The 22878-nt window shown below is 41.0% G+C and overlaps 1 protein-coding gene across 1 annotated transcript in view; it reads left to right on the forward strand.

Annotated features, from left to right (window-relative positions):
• The window catches only part of TPST1 (tyrosylprotein sulfotransferase 1), a 186580-nt gene that overhangs the window by 21417 nt on the left and 142285 nt on the right, over positions 1 to 22878 (forward strand). The window contains exon 2 of the mRNA XM_081053038.1: positions 5778 to 5929. The gene's annotated coding sequence lies outside the window, so the exon portion shown is untranslated. The remainder of the gene's footprint in view (positions 1 to 5777; positions 5930 to 22878) is intronic.

Genomic DNA, 22878 nt, shown 5'->3' on the forward strand with positions numbered 1-22878 from the left:
TTCTGCCATCTTGACTGAAGTCCCAGCTGTTCTGGAAGTCAAGAGCAGCTGAAGTTATTCTTGAAGGTAGCTGAGGCTTATCTATTGGGGTAATTCTGGGGTAATAAGTTAAGTACTTCATTTCTGAAGGGGAATCTGGGAAGCACATCACAGAATCCAGCACAAATTTAAAGGATAGTGTATTGACATGATACTTGGTAAGAATAAGATGAGAAAACAGTGGAAGCAGTGAGGTAGCAGGTCTTATAAAATCCGTAGAGAAGGGAGGCAGGACATGGTGTCTTGTTCATACGTGAGCTCCTTTACCCCCAAACAGCACAGGCCCAGACCAGACTCACTCACCTAAGAAAGAACTTGGCACTGGTTCTGTCCTAGGCACAGTGTCCCAGGCCTGCAGTTTTTTCAGTCGTGCCTTTCAGAGGCATCCATGTTCAGGGGTCTTTGGTACATTTGGGACTCCCGGCCTGTGTAGTATCTGGCCTTCTTGGTATCCTTAGTTGCACTGTCTCATCTCAGAAACAACACCATGGAACGTTACAGATATCCTCGGCTCACAGGACGCAGCCTGAGGACTCTGTTTTCACTTGGAGAAAACTGTTCAAAAAAAAGATCAGGAAAGAAAATATATTTCATGAGAAACAGAGGACACTGTGGCAGCCATGGACATGTGACACTTGGATCTGCCTCCGGAAAGAACTCCTTTGTCTGCCAGGCATACAGGTAGCTGATAAATTCTGCTGTTAGCACCTCACCATCTGCCTCAGCTTTCAAGCTGAACCATGGTCTTATTGTGCAGTCCTTGACTGTGACTACATATGACAGGGATACTAGGGCCTGGATATTTTTGCCAAACATAAGTTTCCTCTATTGGTTATCAAGAAAGTGAAAAGACAACCCACAGAATGGGAGAAAATATTTGTGAATCTTATGTCTGATAAGTGACTTTTATGCACAATATATGAAGAACCCTTACAACTCAATAACTAAAAGACAAAGAATGTAATTTTTAAAAGGTAGAGGATCTGCATAGATATTTCTCCAAGGAAGATATGCAAATGGCACACACACAAAAGAAAAAACCAATGAAAAGAGGCTCAATATCATTAGTCATCAAGGAAATACAAATCAAAACCACAATGAGGTACCACTAAGATGGTTCTATTCAGAAAGTCAGATGAGTGTTGAGGATGTGGAGAAATAAGAACCCTCGTATATTCCTGGTGACAACGTGAAATGGTGCAGCCACTTGGAAAATAGTATGGCAGGTCCTGAAATGACTAAATGTCGAGTTTTAGAATCACTATATGCAATCCTAGGTACATACCCAAAAGAAACGAAAACATATATCCACAAAAAAACTTGTACACAAATGTTCATAGCAACATTCTTCATAATAACCAAAGCTGGAACCAATCCAAATGTCTGTCAACTGATGAATAAACAAAATGTGGTACATCCATACAACAAAATATGATTTGGCCATAAAAGGAATGAAGTACTGATACATGCTACAACATAGATGAACCTTGAAGACGTGATGCTAAGTGAAAGAAGCCAGTCGCAAAAAGACCACATATCATATTATTCCATTCATATAAAATGTCTATAATTGGGAAATCTATAGAGACAGAAGTAGATTAGTGGTTGCAGAGGACTAGGGGGAAATTGGGGATGATGATAACTAAAGGGTGCAGGGTTTTAGGTGCTGAAAATGTTCTCAAACTGAGTGGTGATAGATGTACATATCTATGAATATACCAAAAAACGTTGAGTTGTACACTTGAAATGGTTGAATTGTATGATATGTGAAATATATTTCAATAAAGCTGTTAAAAATACAATGTAAAGATAGCTATGATAATAGGGGCATATATACATAGCATGTTGTGCCAGCAAATCAAGGGAAATCAGAAAAGGGCCTGGAAAACCAGAAATGGGCCATGGTCATGGGGGGAGTGTTTCAATAAAGCCTTGAAAAGCTGAGGGGAAGGAAAAAGAGGTGAAGGATTCTCAGACAGGGTGAAGACTGTGAGCTGGGACAAGGTTGGGAAGCCTGAAATTGGGGAATGGTTTGAATGCTTGGGGTTGGAATAGAGTAAGGCAAGAGAGGAAGAGGGAATGAGCAAGTTCTTGTTTGAATGATACTGTTATGAGCTTGTTTCAGATTTGTTAGATATTAAAGCCAGCTCTTTGCTGTTTGGGTACTTTGGAGTGTTCTCTGAGGAAATCCTGTCCTCAGTCACTGGATATGCAGCAAATGCACATCTACTTCTATAAAATTCTCTTTCCAAACTTATCTCCTTAAATCCAGTGCCAACCTTTTTATACCATTGTTGGGGCAAGGACTTGAGACTCAAGTGACTACTTTGCAGAAACCGTATGAACTCTGCATTTTGTCTAGTCCAGAGCCTCTCAACATGTCTGTCTCCAGAGCCAGACATTTGGGCTGGATAATTCTCTGTTGTGGGAGCCGTCCTGTGCATTGGAGGATGTTTAGCAGCATCCCTGGCCTCTATTGGCTACATGGGAAAACCTTCCCCTTCTCCAGTTGACAACCAACTGTGTCTCTAGACATTTCCCATCACCAAATGTTCCCTTGTGGTGGTGGTGGTGACAAAATTGCCCAGGTTAAGAACCACTGACCTAGCCCCCTTGCTACTCAAAGTATGGATCATGGACCAGCAGCATAGGTGTCATCTGGGATCTTGTTAGAACTGTAAATTGTCAGCTCCCGCCCCAGACCTGCTGAGTCAGAATCTGTATTTTATTAATATGTGATTTGTATCCTCATTCAAATGAGAGGCCTGGTCTAGCACACCCTGTAGAAGGTAGCCTCTAATATGCTTTGATGACCCAGGTGAAACTGACTTTTTCTTTTTTTTCAATTTTTTATTGGGGAATGGTGTTTTTCCAAGACCCATCAGCTCCATGTCATGCGATTGTTTTCAATCTAGTTGTGGGGGGCGCAGCTCAGCTCTAGGTCAAGTCGTTGTTTTCAATCTGGTTGTGGGGGACACAGCTCACTGGTCCATGTGGGAATTGAACCAGTGACCTTGGTGTTATGAGCACCATGCTCTAACAACCATTGAACCATCCAAGCTCAAGCCATTGAAACTGACATTTTCTTTTTCTAAATTTTTTTTTATGTATATTTTTTAGATTTTTTTTTTTTAATTGGGGAAGGGGAACAGGACTTTATTGGGGAACAGTGTGTACTTCCAGGCCTTTTTTCCAAGTCAAGTTGTTGTCCTTTCAGTCTTAGTTGTGGAGGGCGCAGCTCAGCTCCAGGTCCAGTTGCCATTTTTCTAGTTGCAGGGGGCACAGCCCACCATCCCTTGCGGGAGTCGAACCGGCAACCTTGTGGTTGAGAGGATGCGCTCCAACCAACTGAGCCATCCAGGAGCTCAGTGGCAGCTCAGCTCAAGGTGCTCTGTTCAATCTTAGTTGCAGGGGGCGCTGCCCACCATCCCTTGCGGGACTCAAGGAGTTGTACCGGCAACCTTGTGGTTGAGAGTCCACTGACCCATGTGGGAATCGAACCGGCAGCCTTCGGAGTTAGGAGCATGGAGCTCTAACCGCCTGAGCCACCGGGCGGGCCCCCGAAACTGACATTTTTAACATAAAAAGAAAAAATATCAAGGCCATAGCCTGGCCTTAGTGGCACCATGTTCTTTTGCACTGGCTCTTTAACTCAGGACTTGAATTAGAATCTCCATGACCTTCCTCAACCTACATGGGTCTAGGCCCAGACTTTCTGATTCAGTGGGTTCCGAATGGGGGTCCAGGGTTTATGAATTTTGAAATGTCTGTCCAGGTGATGTGCTCCCAGTTAAGAACCCTTGATCTAATATACTGGGTACTTAGCTGCCTCATACCAGGTCAACTATTCGAACTGCAGAATCTCTTGAGATAGCGTAATTGGATAAGAAGTGAGCCATGGCCATATTTCAGAAGCTCAGGGAAATGGGGTCATATTTGGATTCTGGAGGTCGTTTCTATTTTGTGGCCTCCAAACCTGGAAGAGTGTGGTTACTGGAAGTGACCAGTTGTCGAATCCCCATCTTTTACCTGGAGCTGCTCTTTCTGTCACCATGCCCTGCATTGCACACATCCCTGCTGAAACTGGCCACCAAGCCCAGACAGCTTTCCTTTCAAGAAAACTCAAGCTTGCTTAATTTCCTCTGTGTCCTCAAACAAGAATGGCTGGAAAAAGTGATGGGGCAGGGTTTCTTGGAAAGCAATTTGGCCTGCATCAGCATTAATGATTAAAATGTGTCCTCATGTGGCTATTGTCCAACAGACAGCACATTCCTAAGTTATTCTAACTCATCAGTTCAGAAATTCTTGAGTTCCTACCCTCAGTTATTGAGGTTTGGATCCTTTGTCCCCTAGAGAATCTGATCCAGAAACCACTGACTAGAGGGTTCTGTAAGTCCTATAGAATATCTGTCTGTCTGTCTATCTATTTGTCTGTCATCTATCACCGAATCTATCAACATCATCTAGACATAGATAGATAGTTGTAGAGATATTTATATTACAAAGTAACATAACTTTGATTTAGAAAGTTTGGAACACAAAAGTGTTAACAAACCTGTTAAAGTTTAGTGGCTAGGACATTCTTGGAGTTGCCAGGGTAACACAGAAATGGCCAAGAACACGCTGCCTGTAGAATCTCGGGAAACTTGCTGGGCTTCATTAGGCTTTCGGGGCCATGGAAGCAGCTATATGACTTTTGAGGCCCTGTCCAAAGGAATGCACTTTCCTAGCACCTACAGGATCCTCTATTGTCATACATAATTTGATTTTTTTACTTTACTAAGAAATACACAATTAACTAATTTTAGAACATCTAACTTAAAGCTAAAGATTCACCAATTTGAGCCCAGCTAATCATTCCCACTTTTGTCTCAACTATGTTGTTTATGAAAATTTTGTATCTTATCACTGATCAGCGCTTTAATTTGTATATCTCTCTATTCAATTAAATATTTAAATAGTGTCATTAATTGCTATACTGATAATGATGACAATTGATGATGACCAAAGTCAGATTGTTGGCAGCTACCCAGCACCCCATGAGTTAGCCTGAAATCATCATCCTCAATTGGCTGAGAGTTAAAAGTTTAAATTCGGCTTTTGAAAAATACATTGGGAAAGTGAAGAGATGGAAAATAGGTATTTCATGCAAATGGAAACAAAAAAGATCTGGGGTAACAATGCTTATTTCAGACAAAATGGATTTATAAAAAGACTATAACAAGAGACAAAGAAGGATACTACATAATGATAAAGGGATCAATCCCACAATATGATAGAACCCTTGTGAATATTTACACACCCAATGTAGGAGCACCTAAAGATATAAAGCAAAATCTATTTGAGAATACTGGTTTTAAGTACTCAACTGCATTAGTTAGGATTCTTGGTTGCGAGTGATAGAAACCAACTCAAACTAGTTTAAGCCTAAAGATGTATTTATTATAAGGAACAGTGGACTCTTGGAACCCATGGATCTCTTGGGTCCCATGAACAAGAACGCAGTTCGGCCTCACAAAGGATATGGAGTCAGAGATTCAAATACCACCAGACTTTCTGTCTTGTCTCTGTGCCTCTCTGAGTTTCACCCCCCACTTTTTTTCCAGAAGAGCATCTGCTTCTAATGCTCCAGTCTATATAGTCTGAAACATGGTTGCAGAGAGCTCCTAAGTTTCATATTTTAACAACTTCAGCCACCAAAAAAAAAATTAAAAAAGCCTGTTTCAACTTTCTTTCAGCCTCTGTCCAAAAATCCATGAGAAGGCTGTCATTGCATTGGATCAGCTTGGGGTCTTCCTTTGAACCAATCAGCTGTGAGCAGGGGACAAAGTCACATGATAACTGGGCAGCTTGGAGGCAGGAAGCAAGGAACACAGGCACCAACTAGAAGGTGAGTTGTGCCAGCCAGTCATTCCCATGGTTGTGCACTGAACCAACAATCCACCATTCTAATTCCTTCTTTTTTCATTCATTAATCTATCTATGAATCTGGAGAAATACAATGTTTACGGATTGGAAAACTCAATATTGTAAAGATTATTTCTCCCCAAACTGATTTATAGATTATACATAATCTTTATCAAAATCTCAACATGTTTCTTAATAGATCTTGACAAGCTGATTCTAAATTTATATGAAAATGCAAAGGGCCAATAATAGCCAAGAGTATACTGGCCTGTACATATGAGATGATCCACTTTTGACTCACTCAAGATGTAATTTTTTTAAAGATAGAAAGAAAGAAAAGCTAGCAGAAAACTACACAGTTTTCACTCAAGAAATACCTATTTGGCCATACATCAGCTTTCAGTTCACTGCCAGAGCAAGGAAACTCATTCATCAGCTTTAGTTCTGTTTTAGGACAGAAGGGGTAATTGCCTAAAATATCAAGGATTTATTAAAGAAACATTTGTTGAGAACATATTATGTGTTACCCTATTTAAAGGAAAATTATTTCTCTACTCACCACACTTCTGACACCACATGTGTGGGGTTTCCACACCAAGCAATTCCCCAATTCTCTGCAGACACCAATTGAGTGTCCTACAATTTAATCCTGTTCTGATACTAACTCCCTGGAGTAGTACAGACTCCACAGATTAGGGGCTCAGTCACACAAGACTGACCCCCTATTTCAGACACCACTTGCGAGTCTGGGTCTTCTGTACTTCTGATTGACTGGCTATAGATCATGGGTTTCCACAACCTCCTGCTCAGATTAGATAATTTGCTAGAATGGCTCACAGACTGTAAAAAATATATATATTTTTAGACTGTAATAAAGGGCGAAAAAAGCACTTATTTGAGCAAAAAGAGCTGCACCCCAGAAGACATATGTTCAGTTAGTAATCTAAATTATGCTCTGCCAAGACAAAGGGGAGGACACCTTTTATAGCGAAAGTTCCTGCCCAGGTTTCCAATTAGGTCTGTTTTATATAAACAAGGTATCCAAATTAGTACAGTTGTAATTGGTCTGAATCACACAGTCCTGATTGGTTGGCATTATGTGTCCTGACTGGTCATTATGGGGCAGTTCTGATTGAACAGAGCAGGTCTCAGCCCATTGATCAGAAGAGGAAGCTGGGAACTCCCCTATAATAGTTGACTCAGATGGCATAAATGAGCAGGACATAGTGTGTGAGGCTGAGAATTCAGTCTGAAGTTCTTACCAGTACGAAGTCATACAATTAAGTTTATGAATTCATCCTAGAAAAAGTGCTACATACCTCATTGCTGAATATCACTACAGTCACCTTTGAAGTCCTCCCCTTGGGAAGCTATGCACTGATGCCAGTGGTGTACACTCTTCAAAGCAATTTTGGAACTCTTTTTCTGGAATGGCCATCAGAGCTGTCATCATATTACACTTGATGGCCTGAATGTCATCAAAATGTCTCCCTTTCAATATTCACTTTATTTTCAGATAAAGAGAGGTCACTAGGGCCAGATCAGGTGAGTAGGGAGGGTGTTCCAATGTAGTTATTTGTTTACTGGCTAAAAACTCCCTGACAGACAGCACTGTGTGAGCTGGTGAATTGTTGTGATGCAGGAGCCATGAATTGTTGGCGAAAAGTTCAGGTCATTTTCCTCTAACTTTTTCACAGTCTTTTCAGTACTTTTAAGTAATAAACTTGGTTAACTGTCTGTGCAGTGCATACAAATTCATAGTGAATAATCCCTCTGATATCAAAAAAGTTTAGCAACATCATTTTGACTCTTGATTTGGACTGAGAATTTTTTTGGTCGTGGAGAATTGGCTGACTTGCATTGTGCACTTTGACACTTGTTTCAGGGTCATGTTGGTGCACCCATGATTCATCACCAGTGGTAACATGGCCCAAAACATCGTCTTGTCTCTCCAAAAGGTCTTGCAAACTTTGACTTTTCTTTGCTTTTGTTCATCAGTGAGCTCCTTCAGGACCATTTTTGCACACACCTTTCTCATGCCAAGATATTCAGTGAAGCTTTTCTCTATCAATATTTACTTTGTCTGCTATGCTTCTCACAGTATGCCCACAATTTTGATGCACAATTCGATGAATTTTTGCATTGTTTTCATCAGTTTTGCTTGTTACTGGCTGCCCTGACCTCTCTTCATCAGTGACTCACTTGTTCTATTCCCTTAGAAAAACGTTTAATCCATTTGTATACTGCCGTTTTCTTCATGGCATTATCCCCATAAACTTGGACTAACTGTCCTTGATTTCATTTCCACTCTTGCCAAGTTTAATAAGAAATTTAATGTCTGTTCGTTGCTCTAATTCAAGCTCTGACATTCTGGCGACGGCATACAAAAACATACAACAACAATAATGAATGCCACTCAGCAAGACACCGCCACGTGTCAACTCGAACACAGCTGTGAGACACTGATATACCAAGGTGATGAACCTTACGGAGCTGCCTGTACTGTGCTGCCAATGTGAGTGCATGGTGGCAAGTTCATGAACTTAACTGTCATACCTTGTATACAGAGTACATGAGAAGCACCTGTAGCAAATGGTCATTAGGCTCTTATTATTTATAAAATTTAGGCCCTTGGTTGACCATCGGGAGTCCATCTCAGCCGATAAATTCCTTCTTGGGGTTCACATCAAATGAATCTTTCTTCTCAGGGTCCACATTTCCCCCTTTTGATTGAAATCTGTCAGTAGACGGCACTGATGATCAGAGTTTTTTTGGGTTTTTTTTAGGTGCATTTTATCCCATGTTGATGGTTTGGCTACCTGCTCTGGGGTTTGCTATCCCTCAGTGGGACTTCTGCTGGTGGGCTATAGTCAATTGAGCAATGAGAGCCATCTCTCTTTAAGGGTTTTCTCCCGTATCTATTAAACCTGGAAGGTTTCTGAAGCGGATTTTGCCATGAGATGTTGAATTAACGAGGCTGTAGCAAGACCTCTTAACAATGTCCCATAAATGGCTGGAATAAACAATATAAAAGGAGTTGAAAAACAGGTATAAGCATTTGTTCTGTAAACATTGAGTAAATCAAGAGCAATTGGCAAAAGACAATCAGACTGATGAGCCTAGTTAGACTATATCTTCTTGATCCAGATGGATATTCAAGCAATTTATATATAACAGGAAAAGAGTTTAAATCATTATAAATTAAAAGGAGGTAGTGACTTGGTGGATCAGTCCTATTCTTCATGCAACCATCACTTGAGTCTTTATAGGGGGTTTTAGGCACCTGGTTATGCAGAACATTAACAGCTTGACAATGAGGTACATTAAACAAATTAGAACAAAGAGGAGTAGAACAGTTTACAATCCAGACCTCAAAATAACCCTGAGCCCAGTTTGGAGCCAGCTGAAAAATATCAGAAAATTTAAACTCCAACCAGCTTGTGATACTCAATGCAAAAATGGAATGTCCCTAACGAGATTTTGTGTATACCTGAAATCTAAGTAACTTTACTAACAATTGTCACTCCAATAAACTTTAATTAAAAAAAGATTTTGTGAGTTTTGGAAGCTTGGTTGTTCCTAATTCTACCTGGAAAGAAGTACTTAAGCAGGTACAGCTATGACACAAACTGCTCCTTGGGCTGCAAGCAGATAATCTAAGGTACGCTGTTGTCGAGGACAACTCAAGCCAGGGGTGGCTCTAGCAGCTGAGCGGGCTTTTCTGTTAACTCTTCAGTTTAGGTTTCTCATTGTCATGCAGGGTGTCATGTGGGGTCTCTAGTCCCACTCCCTGCACAAGAATGCAGGATATAGTGAGGCCAAAAAGGAACACCCACAGAGCCATAGATAGGGGAGACATACCATTATATTCTCGCTGTTGGCTGGGTTGGAGATACAGGAAGCAGGAGCCACACGATCTGCAATCTGCCAGCTGCTTCTCTGCCAATCAACCAACTAACCACCTTGCCAGCGTAGTCACTGGCAGTTATATTAGTGTCTAATGGCTAACCGGTAACAGCTGATGGCCAACTAGTTACAGCTGACGGCCATCTACTACCCAAGCCAACACCTTTCCACATGAGGCCGACAGCCTGGAAACTGCTCTCCTGACTCTGTCCCCACACTCATCATTATGTCTAACTTAGCAGTTCCAGTCCATGAGCCTACAGTTCTAAGGAAGTAATTGCTCCCATATTAAACTTAAAATTTTACTTGCCATCATGTTGATGTCATCAAGATTCAACTACATCTTAGAAGAGTTAACAGGAATGGAACTCAAGGAAATCAGGAGATAAAAAATTCATAGTCTTACATGCTTTCTATTGATGTCATTTAAAATTATACAATGGCATTTATTTGCTGTATACGTAAACTAGTGTTGGAATTAAAAAGTACCACTTATATACACAGAAGCACTAGAATCGCTCAGATTTACAAAGAGACTGTGGGGACAGAGCCAGTAGTGCAATTTCCAGGCTCTCAGCCTCATGTGGAAAGGTGCTCACTCGGGTAGTAAATGGCCATCAACTGTGATTGGATGGCCATCAGCTGTGGCTGGTTGGCTGTCAGCTGTAACCAGTGAGCCATTGGCCACTAATATAACTGCCATGGCTTTGTTAGCAGAAAATGGGGGCTAGCAAGAAGATGGTGGCTGAGCTGGCAAGCGTGGATTGCAGTTAGCAAGTGGATTTGGTTGGCTGATAGAAAGGCAGATGGCAGGTTGCAGATCATGCGGCTCCTGCTTCCTGTGTCTCCAACCCAGCCGCCAGCAAGACTATAGTGGTATGATTCCCTTATCCATGGCTCCGTGGCGTTCCTTTTTGGCTTCACCATATCCTGCATTCTTATGTGGGGAGCGGGAGCAGAGACCCTGCAGGCCGCCCCGCATAACAGAGACATAATAATCTGTTTACAATGCAATGAGTTGTTTGTGAAATTGTAATGGTTAATAGAATGAAATCCTTGTGAATATAGTACTAATGTACAGCAAATTACATCAATTAAGTAAGTAGCTCAAATTCATAAGGGTGAAGACCCAATATCCCTGAATTTCTAAGCAGTGTTAGCATGGTTTTACGTAAATATTACCCCATTAGAAAAGAGATTTTAAATGTTCCTCCCTTTCCAATACATCATCATACTTTCCAGAGGTGAAAAGGGAACAATTCAATTTCCTTACCATTCTTGCCCATTCTCAAGCATCTGAAAGAGTGTTACTATAGTGTCTAGGCTGAGATAGGTGTTGTACAGAATCCAATGAATTGAATTTATAGGTTGTAGAATATTGCTGGTATTGTACAATAAGCCTCTCTGCCAGAAAGCCACGTCTCTGGATCAATGACTGAGAAGTCAAGACCAGCTGCCAATGAAGTCAGATTGTTCCCTAATTGTCAGATAACAATTTGATTTTCTCTATTAAGTTAAAATTTCTTAGTGGATAGGACCTTAGAACCTACTAAAGTGTTGGACAAAGGTATATGCTCAAGGAAATAATTAACGCTGGGAGTAGGTACTGAATCAAGGGTGAATGTTGTCATTGTGAAGCTGCATTTCACCCACCACTCAAAAGGCAGTCACCAGAGTGAATCTCTGATGCTGTCACTGAAGAGCAGGTGCTTGTCCCTACGGCTATCTAAAAAGAGAACAAACCACTTGGGTCTTTTTCTTCCTTTCTCTTAATCACTAAGAGATTATACATGGGCATGAGTACCATTTGGTGGCTAATATCTGGAAAAAGGTTTTTCTGCCTCAAAGAAAGCACCAATCCATCCCATGGTATACTTTTACTCTAATAATACAATTTATAGAATCCTTAATTTTTAAAATTATGTTAAATGCTTTCCATACTATTTTTTTTCTTTTAAAAAATCATAGGTTTATTCTTTCTGCCATCACTTAAAATGCATTTCAATTTTAAAACATTGGCATGAGGTAGAATACAAGGAATTCATAAGTGAAAGTAATCTTCAAAATACTGAACTCTATTCAGTACAGTTAGCCCCAAGAGAGGTTAGAAAAGTTACAGTCTTCAGCTGGCAGACTGTCTACTGTTGAAATATTACTTCTACATGAAAGAAATTTTCTTATGTTTGAAATTGCCCCCATTTGTTTACTTTTCAGTTTAAGGTATTACAAAAAGAACAATACACATTCAGAAATTTTCGTAAGGATTGTGTATAACACAATGAAATATTACATAACCATATAAAAGAATGAAATCTTACCATTTGTGGCAATATGGATGGACCGTGAGGGTATTATGCTAAGTGAAATAAATCAGACAGAGAAAGACAAATATCTCATGATTTCATTTTTATGTGGAATCTAAAAAAACAAAATAAATAAACAAAACAGAAACAAACTTATAGATACAGAGAACAAACTGATGGTTGCCAGGTTGGAGGAGGCTTGGAGGGGCTAGGTGAAAAAGATGAAGGGATTAAGAAGTACAAATTGGCAGTTACAAAGTAGTCATGGGGCTGTTAAGTACAGCTGTGGGGACAGCAAGGAGTGCAGTTTCCAGGCTCTTGGCCTCACGTGGAAAGGTGCTGGCTCAGGTAGTAAATGGCCATTAACTGTGATTGCATGGCCATCAGCTGTGGCTAGTTGGCTGTCAGCTGTAACCAGTTAGCCATTGGCCACTAATATAACTGCTGTGGCTACGCTAGCAAGAAATAGGGGCTAGCAAGAAGATGGTGGCTGAGCTAGCAAGAGCGGATTGCAGAGAAGCGGATGCTGCCAGCGAGAATATAATGGTATGACTCCCCTACCTATGGCTCAGTGGGTGTTCCTTTTTGGCCTCACCATATCCTGCGTTCCTATGTGGGTAGTAGGAACTGAGACCCACTCCCCTATGCTGAGTTCCCTATGTGGGGAGTGGGAGTTCCCCACTATGTGGGTAGGGAGCTGAGTTCCCTATGTGGGGAGTGGGAGCTGAGACCCACAGGCCACCGCACATGACAACAGCATAGGGAATATAGTCAATAATATTGTAATAACTAAGTATGGTGTCAGGAGGGTACTAGACTTATAAGGGGGAATCACTTATTGAGTTGTGTGGATGTCTAACCACTATGCAGTACACCTGAAACTAATATAATATTGAATTTCAACTGTAACTGAAAAATTAAAAAAAATTTAAAGAAAAGATCGTGTGTAACAGCTTTTTTTAGCAATAAATTTTTGCCTTACCAAGTTGCTCTAAATCACCTCAATTGCAATACAGATCCTTTCCACTTGAATAACTGATCAGATATCATTATAGAAGTTAAAATCCTCCTAGCATAAGATGTAAGGTAAAAATAATAATTCACACTTAAAATAATGTGCTTTTCACAACTAGTAACACTTAATTTTATCAGGACATAAAATTTGCCTTCATTGACTTTAGAAACAAAGGAAAATGCATACAGGTCCAAAACAGCTCCTTGTATAAGGGAAATGTGAGGATAAATTCTTTACAATAAGTCAGAGCGTCTCCTTAATAAAGCAGTTTGTACATTCCCTGCTCTAGTCTCGTAGGTTTTCTGACAAGGATTTTAAAAGGAGGTAATCAATGTTTACCAAAGGGAGTAGATCTTAGGTTAAGCAATATCAAGGAAAGAAGGGCTTTAGGTCAATGCAGGTTAAAAGATTCAACAGGTTTTGCCAATGAATTGAGACTGTCTCAATGGTTTGTTCTGCCGTGCCAGAGGACTGGAGATGATACACTGCAGTATCAGCCAGATTTTGCATATCTGTTGTAGAATTTGTCCTGTAAAGTGGGTTCCCCAATCATTACAAGCAGGAAAAGTCTTTTCCAGAAGTATATTGGTAACTGCTGCGGCTGTAGCCCTTCAACGTGGAAATACATACAAATCATCAGTAATACATATTTTATCCTCGAGAAGGCGGCAATTGGATAAAATCCATTTTCTAAACCTCAAAATTGTAGCACATCAAATAGGCCTAATTAGTTTAATTTCCCCTTTTTGTAAAGAGAGATACCTTACTTTAGTTATCCATTTAATCATGGTGACAAAGACTTCACAAGCAATTACAAAGTTAAATGATTGGAAATAAAATTTAGCTCTTTTAATATTAAGAAGATTTGGTTTACCTAAGCAATGAAAGACTTGATGATGCACAGCACAGGAAATAATTCTAATAAAACCATAAAATCTTTAATTTCCCTTTATAGTTTCTTTTTAAAAGCAAACCAATAGTATAGGAAAACTTGTCCTTTAAACAGAGAGAGAAAACCAAATTTGAATTTTGTATCAGTGTACTTTTGACATTAAAGGAAAATTAACTTAAATAAACCTGCTCCAATCTTAGTCAATTTGACCATACAGTAACTTTCTTTTTCAAGACTCCTTTTCCATAAACCTACAACTTTGACAACCTTTTCAACTTTTATCCTATCTTTTTTCTGTCTCATTATGGTACGGTCATTTTATTTTAGGATAAAATTACTTCCTTTCCCTTCAACAAATATGCATTTCCATTCCTCATACCTTCATTTACCAAAAACACATATGATGAGGCAGGCAAAGAGTTAAAAGGAGTGAAGTTGTGAATTAGCAGGAATGAGCTTAAAAATTAACTTCTTGGCTCTATCTCTCAGCTATCACTGCACCTGCAAGCTGACAGGCACCCTACATCCATCATAGATGGGAACAGAACAGTTCCCAGAAGAAGTCAATTGTAACAGCAACCTCCTGCAAGCTGACAAGTACCCTACATCCTGCACAGAAAAATGTAAAACCCCAGTGAAACAGAATTGCAATTGTCTACTCTAGACTCTGCCCCTGGCAACCCTGCCAGTGTTTTTCCTTCTCATCCTTGCAGCTGTCTTCTCTAGACACTGCCATGGGCATTCTTGCTGCTCAACTTTCAATAAACCTTTTCTTGCTTTCCTACTTTTCTGAGTCCAGTGAATGCTTTCACAGTCTGCAAACAACCAGGGGTGTCAAAAAACAATACAACATGCATCTTTCCATATACACCACCCTCAATCACCATAATATCCTCCTCTTCATTCCCATCATCTTCCAAGAGACTCCACCCCTCAGCATCCTAACTAAGCCCTGCCATGAATGTCCACCTCCCAATCTGAGACATCCCATTCCCCGCCCACCTTGCAAAATGGCCCATTAAGGTCTCCAGCTTATTACCCTCTTTTCCCATCTGGTCTGCTAACCCTGAAGCTATCAGAGCAGTGAGCAACCAGATGCCCTTTTTCTAACCTCAGCTCTTCTTTAAAGTTTAATGCTGAGTACATGAGAAGCTCCTGTTGGCAAATGGCCACTAGGCTTTCATTATTTATAAAACTTGGGCCCTCTGTTGACCATGGAGTGTCCATCGCAGGAGATAAATTCCTTCTAGGGGTTTACATCAAATGAATCTTTTTTCTTGAGGTCCACAGAACTCAGGGAAACACTTTACTTATAAAGGATATTACAAAGTATACAAAATAAGCAGCCAGATGAAGAGATACATAGTGTGAGACCTCCAAGGGTCCCAAGCTTCTGTCCCCATGGAGTTTGGGGTGTCACCCATCTGGCATGGGGATGTGTTCACCAATCCAGAAGCTCTCCAAATCCTTTTGTTTAAGGTTTTATGATGATTTTATTACATAGACATAATTGATTAAATCATTAGCCTTTGGTTATCAATCAATCCCCAGCCCATCTCCCCTCCCCAGAGTTTGGGCGATGAGGCTAAAAGTTTCAACTCACTAATCACGTGAAACTATCTAGGTGCTCATTAACATAAACTCAAGTGTGGTTAAAAGGGGCTTAGTATGAATAACAAAATATGCTCCTCTCACCCTTATCATTCAGGAAATGACCAGGGTTTTAGGAGTTCTTTGCCAGAAGCCTGGGACAAAGACCAAATACATATTTCTTTGTGGATGAAAAAGGGGGCCACATACTAAACCTGACAAGCTAAGGGGAGGCCTGCACAGCAGGCCCTGGGCCTAGAGACTCAGAGACCAAATTAACCACACGGGATGGTCTGAACATAAAAATTCCTAACTAAAAGCAGGTCATGGCCAGTAGTCACATCCTTGGCCTGTAGCTTCCTTGACAAAGGTCAATCTTTAAGTGAGCCTGTCTATTGTCTTTTTGCACCTAAGATAACATACGCTTGGAATGTCAGAGTAGTCCCTTTTTCCAGACTCCTCAGGGCACATCCCACGACACCAGAGCCCTAGACACAGAACCCCTCATTATTGTCTTGTTCCCCAAATACTATCTCTGTGCTGTAAATGTTAATTATTAACTATCCTGTACCACCAATTCTCTCCATTTTACTTTTTATTCAATCCCAGACATTTCCCCGCTTTGCTTTCTCCCACCCCCTTAATCTACCACCAATGGATTTCATGTAACCCTCCTTACATCTCCTCTGGTTCTAATGTATAAAATAAGCTGCAAAACTGCCATCCTCCAGAGTCTTTTCTTAATTCAATGAGATTTTGCTTCACAGCAGTTGTCATCAGTTTGGCTCAAAAAACTCATTAACGTTCACTGTAGTTTAGATGCTTCTTATGTCGATACTTTTTATATCACAGTAGCACATTGGTGAATGCAGCAATGATTTTCAGCAACCTGGTGTTCCAGCATCCCAGGACACTGCTATGTTTAAATATGTTGAAGGCTTTACAGGAAAATATTTGAAGTTCTTTCGTCACCTTCTTTAAACTAATGAAGGGTCTAAAAGAGTTTTTTTCAGCAGCTGGAAATTATCTCAAAACTCCAGGTCCTCATTATATTTTAAAATTACTTTAAAAAATGTAATAATGTTTTTTCATGATCAGCGCTTCATGATTAAACTTCTTTCTTATCTACTATACCAAGTTGATTATTTTAAAACGATACTTAATTTTCATTAAATGAATTTTCTAATTTACAGTAGAAATATAATGTATAATTAATGTTGATACTTATTTGATATTTTATATGATTACAAACTTCAGTATTTCAAATGTATTTAAATGCGTAGTTTTTAAAAATTTATTGGGGTGACAATTGTTAGTGAAATTACATAGATTTCAGGTGTACAATTCTGTATCACATCGTCTATAAATCCCATTGTGTGTTCACCACCCAGAGGCAGTTCTCCTTCCATCACCATGTATTTGATCCCCCTTACCCTCATCTCCCACCCCCCCACCCAAATATGCAGTTTTTGATTTTTTAAAACTATCTGAATTCTAACAGCTTATTAAATACTAGTTGTGTTAGTCATAGTTCAGCTTCTTTCTCTCTCTCTCTCTCTCTCTCTCTCTCTCTCTCTCTCTATATATATATATATATATATATATATATATATATATATATATATATATAGTCCCTTTTTCCAGACTCCTCAGGGCACATCCCACAACACCAGGTCAGTGTCTCTCTCCCTTCCATGCTGCCAGGCACCCCTTCTTCTTGGGACCACCCCAAATCCAGTACTCTCCTGCAGCCACAGACTACTCTGGCCATTTAAGACCCTTTGTTCAGATCCCTCACACCCCAGAACTCCAACTTTTCTAGCACAGTTTAGAGATTTGCTCTTTCAGCAATGGGATTCACTCCTGCTTACAAATGTTTCATTTAATCAATGATTTGCTGTTTTTAAACTACTTTGCTGGTGACTTTGCTTATTTGCATGTAGGGCCACTGTGTTCTCTTGCTGCCTATAGCCTGGGATCATTGAATTCAGCCCTCTGGGAATCAAAGCTTTGCAAGTTCTGTGTCCGTATTAGCTTGCTGTGTGCGTGTAAATATTTCACCAGAACGTAAACAAGGCCTGGGCTCGCTGCCTTGCTCACTGCTGTGTTTCCAGTGCCTGCCCAGGGTGTACACATGATGGGCACTCAGTAAATGTGTCGAATGAGTAAGTACAGCACACACACATACTCTGTACCAATGCCTGTGTGCAATGTGTAAATCTTTGTGTGTAGTGTTATGTGTTGTGTGTGTGTGTGTGTGTGCGTGTGTGTGTAAGACAAAAATATTTGGGTAGGACCAAAACAGCTATCAGGGACTATTTAATGACTTCTAACCATCAACATAGAATTTGTTCAGAGAAATATGTGGAAAATTAACATTTTCGCAGAATGGAAGAGAGCACATGGATACCTTCTTCAGTGGGTTGAATGGTGATCTCCCAAAATATAAGTACTAACCCTCAGAACCTGTTAATATAACCTTCTTTGGAAAAAGGGTCTTTGCAGATGTTACGGATCTCACTATGAGATCGTTCAGGACTATCTGGGTGCCTGGAAATTCAATGACAAGTTTCCTTATAAAAGAGAGGAGGAGGCAATGTGACCACATTGGTAGCCAAGGAAGCCAAGAAATGCTGGAAGAATCTGGAAGAGGCAAGAAAGAATTCTCCCTAGAGCCTGCCAAAGGAGCATGACCCTGTTGACATCTTGATTTCAGATTTCTGACCTCCAGAGCTGTATGAGAATGAATTCCTATTGGGTTAAGCCACCTTGTTTGTGGTACTTTGTTAAGGCAGCCACAGGAAACTAATACACCTTCTGTCAGGCATTCAAAAACCCTTGACCAGTTTGTCCAGGGCTGTGTGTGCACCTTCTAATTCCACTTTGACTGACAGCCCAGGGTTATGTCCAATAGCACAGCAAATATTTGCTAGAAACAGAGCAAACAGGCAGGTGGTGCATGGAAGAGCCTGGCGAGGAGGCCAGGCCAGGCCCAGAGGTCTAGAACCCTTCAGATTTGCTAGGCCCCTGGAAATATTCTGGAAATAACACCTCTGGGGCACCCCCACGTCCTGGATCATAGAGGCCACCTGGGAATAGGGAGAAAAGGACTGTCCTCCTTTTTCCTGCAAACGGGTCCTTCTCCAGAGTATTATCCTGGTGAAGGGTCAGACCCCCCTCCCGCCCCCCGTGTAAGCCCTCAGGTGCTTGGTGGCACTGAAAGGGTGTGGAGTGCCTGCCACTCACTCAGTGAGCTAAGCTCAGCTCCCAGCGAGGCACGAAGACTGCCTTTCCTGCTCTCAGCATTTTTTTGTCCCAGTTGCTTTTCATTCTCTACCCAACCTGCTCTGTGATCTCCCGTACCTCAGCCCCAGCCGAAAGCCAGCTCCAGGGCCAGGTAGGAATCGTCATCAGACAGGGAACAGGATATTTCCACAGTCTCTGAGATACTAAGTCAAAGTTACAAAGGGAAAAAGGGTCACTTCACAGTGGAGAAAACTGGTGGACATCACCTTAACCAGATGACCAACATTAACATCATCAATGGGACAAACTGACCGGTGTGCCTCCTGCTGCTATGTACTGAGAAAGGCACATCACTTCCTGGGTATTACTGTCCCCCACGTGCATAACCTGAGACAGAAGACAAACTCAAGTTGAAGGTTATTTTACGAATAACTAATATGCCTTAAGAATGAAAGACAGGAAGACTGAGATTAGAAGAGACTATTAGAAGAGATTGTTCCAGATTAGAAGAGACTAAAGTGACATGATATGACAACTAAATGTAACATATAGATTTGAAGGTGAAAATAACTGGAAAGCACATAATTGGTACAATCGGGGAAATTTGAATATGGACTGTAAATTATATAATAGTATATCAATGTTAAATTTTTTTCATTGAATTATTATATAAGAGAGTGTCCTTATTTTTAGGAGATACCAATGAAGTAATGTCTGTAATTTATTCTGAAGATACAATGCCTGTAATTTATTCTCAAATGGTTCAATAACAATAACAATTATATATATTGTTTTTGGATACCCCTGGTCATTCACAGAAAGTAAAATAATTCACGAGACTCAGAAAAGTAGGAAAGCAAGAAAGGTTTATTGAAAGTGAGGCAGCGAGGATGCCCATGGCAATGTCTAGAGAAGACGGCTTCCCTGCTTCAGGTTCGCTTTTCTTATATGGGAAAGTGTAGGTAATTCTCTTACAGCAGGAGATGTGACGTCCAAACTTAGGGCATTTGACGAATAGATTGAGGTCATGTGATTGACATGCTGGTTATATAACTAGTTTCTTTCTGTGCATGCTCTTACCCAGAATGCATACAAATAGGGAATTTTTTCTGTGGATCACCATGATGAAGAACAAAGTAAATTGATGCTTCTTGAGGGAAATGCTGTGCCATCATTCAGATTAATCCATTTGAATAAACATTCCAAAGCCTTTTATGGGCCCAGAATAGTGCTGGGTGTGTTAAGGAACATACAGCAAGTAAAATTCTGGTCCCCATCTAAGCAGCTTCCTGCCTGCTGGGGGTGAGGGAGGAAAAACAGATGAACACACAAAGAACAAGAGTGCAAAGTGAAATAGGAGAAGTGCCTTAAGAAAGGTGTGAATGAGGCACAGGTCATGAGTCACAGAGATGAGACCCTTCCTAGCGGAGTTGGCATTTGCAGTGATGTGAAAGTTGGCTGAATTTTCACTAGCAGAGCTGGGTTGAATTCAAGCAGTTGGAAGGTCATGAATGAGCAAAGGAACAGAAGTGGAAATGGGCACGCTAAGTGGTGAGCAAGTTGTCACAACCTTGAGTGCTTTTGTTAAGTACTTGTCTTCTACCCTTAGGTTCAGTGGCTGGGGCCTGAGAATTACACTGACAAACACCAGATTTACAGGAGAGAAGGTTTATTGCCCAGGCACACAGGAACCAACAAAGGAAGTAGAGGGCTCCTTAAGTGGCTGGATTTAAAGGTTTACATTCCTAACTTAACAGGGGAAAGGAAGAGGAGGTTTGGGGCTTCTGGGGGCAGTAAAGTGTGGTAAGTTAAATATATGTGGGAAACTAATGGGAGATAAGTGTTTCTGGTAAGGTTTGTTATGCACATTCAAGTGGTGATAAGAGTTATCTCCAAGTTGTTTTCCTCCTCCTGGTATGGGGGTCACCTTTGAGTTGATGCCTGGGAACTCTTTGAATGAGTGACGTCCACAGAGTCCCGTCGTCACAGCCCTGCTCAGCGCCTGCACACTCAGCCTATGGCTTCTTTTATGAAGTCCATCCATCTCACATTTGTTCTTCCTCTTCTCCTGCTGCCTTCTATTTTCCTAGCATTGTTGTCTTTTCCAAAGAGCCCTGCCTTCTCATGATGGGCCTGAAGTAGGAAGCTTCAGTTTTGCGTTTTTGCCTCCAGTGATGTTTCAGGCTTAATTTGCTCTAGGACCCACTTGTTCGTCTTTCTGGTGGCTCAGGATATCTGCAGAGCTCTCCTGCAATACCGTATTTTGAATCATGTTTTTCTCCTGTCGGCCTTCTTCACTGTCCAGCTTTCCTATCCGTACATAGTAGTGGGAATAGGAGGCTGTGGATGACCTTAGCCTTGGTCTCTAATGACACATCTTTGCCCTTGGTGATCTTTCCTAATTCTTCCATTGCTGCCCTTCTGAGTCTCAGCCTTCTCTTGACTTCTTTCTTGGCTGCAGCCTCCATTTGAATCAATGACTGAACCAAGATAAGCAAAGTCTTTAACAATTTCAATCTCTTCATTGTCTATGTTAAAGTTGTATATTTTTTCCGTAGTTACGATTTTTGACTTTTTGATGTTCAGATGTCCCATTTTGGTACTTTTATTTTAATCAGAAGTTTCAAATCATTGCTACTTTCTGCCAGTAAGATGTTGTCAACTGCATATCTTAAATTATTGATAATTCTTTCACCAAATTTTACTTCTCCTTCCCCTAAGTCTAACTCCTTACAAATGGAAATTTCTTTTACAAATGGAAAATTTATGCCTTGCTTCAGGCAGAAAAGAAGACAAAGAACTCCTCCTGTGTTTTCTGTTTCTTAATTGCCTTCAGCTCAAAATAATCCTTATGCCCCTGTGGCATATTTTGGGGTGGCGTGTTCTGATCCCCTCCATATGTAATTCGATGCCAGGCTCTACATTAAAACATAATATAAACCCATTAGTACAGGCAGGAATGACTTTTTCACTCCTGCATCCTCAGAGCCTAGAACAGAGGTGCTTCCGGACCCTGTGCTGGAGTCCCCCACATCCTGCTGGGAGTAGCATACCCTTTATAGCAGCTGCTTGCCCTAGGAAAGGGACCTGGAAGGGTTGCAAGAAGCTGGTAGCCTCTGCAGTCTCTTTAACCAGGGAAGAAAACCAAGCCACAAGAGAAAATGGCCCTTTTGACCAGGATCACAAGGAGCCTGAGCAAGCCCTGTCCAAGAGGTGGGGTATAGGACAAGTCTCTTGGCTTGGCATCTCTTCCTGGTCTGCACTGGGATCACTAGTCAGCATCTGTGGGCACAGAAAAGCTGGCTGCTGGAGTACCTCCCACCCTGGTCCTTCCCTTCTCTGTAGGTCAGACACTTGCCCAAGAAGGGAGGCAGACACCTGCAGCAACGCCCATACTCAAAAGCGCCCAGCATCTCCAGTGTAACCCCAGGGCTTTCATCCTGGACCTCTGACTCAGTGGTTCTCAGACCCAGCAGGGAAGCAGAATTTATCTGGGATCTTTTTTCTTTAAATTAAATATAACAAACACATAGAAAGCACACGTGTGTGAATAGCATGATGAATTTTCACAAAGTCAACAAACTGGGTGATTCCAGGTCAGGAAAGAGAGTATCACCAACTAGCCCCTCTGTCCCTCTTGTGTCACTTCCCAGTCACTACCCATCCTTGTTCCCCAGAGCTTCTGCTTCACAAAACTTACAAGAGTCCTGGTGTCTAATTTACACAGCCGCACAGGTGGAATCTGTAAGGGTGAAATTCAGGGAATCAATAACACAGACTCAGCTTGTTTGCAGTTTGATTCACCCTGATATTCAGCTTTTTCCTCTCTGTTTCTTCCCTCACTGATTAACTGAAGACCTGTTTGTTCTCTTTCTCAAGTAAACCCATACCTTTTTAATTAACAACATTCTAACCGGGGACAAAGCAATTTCTTAATCCTTGGGTGCCCAAACAGTGGAACCCAACTTGTTGCAGTTTTT

This window comes from Rhinolophus hipposideros, assembly GCF_964194185.1.
Source record: "Rhinolophus hipposideros genome assembly, chromosome: 7".
In the NCBI taxonomy this organism is placed as follows: Eukaryota; Metazoa; Chordata; class Mammalia; order Chiroptera; family Rhinolophidae; genus Rhinolophus; species Rhinolophus hipposideros.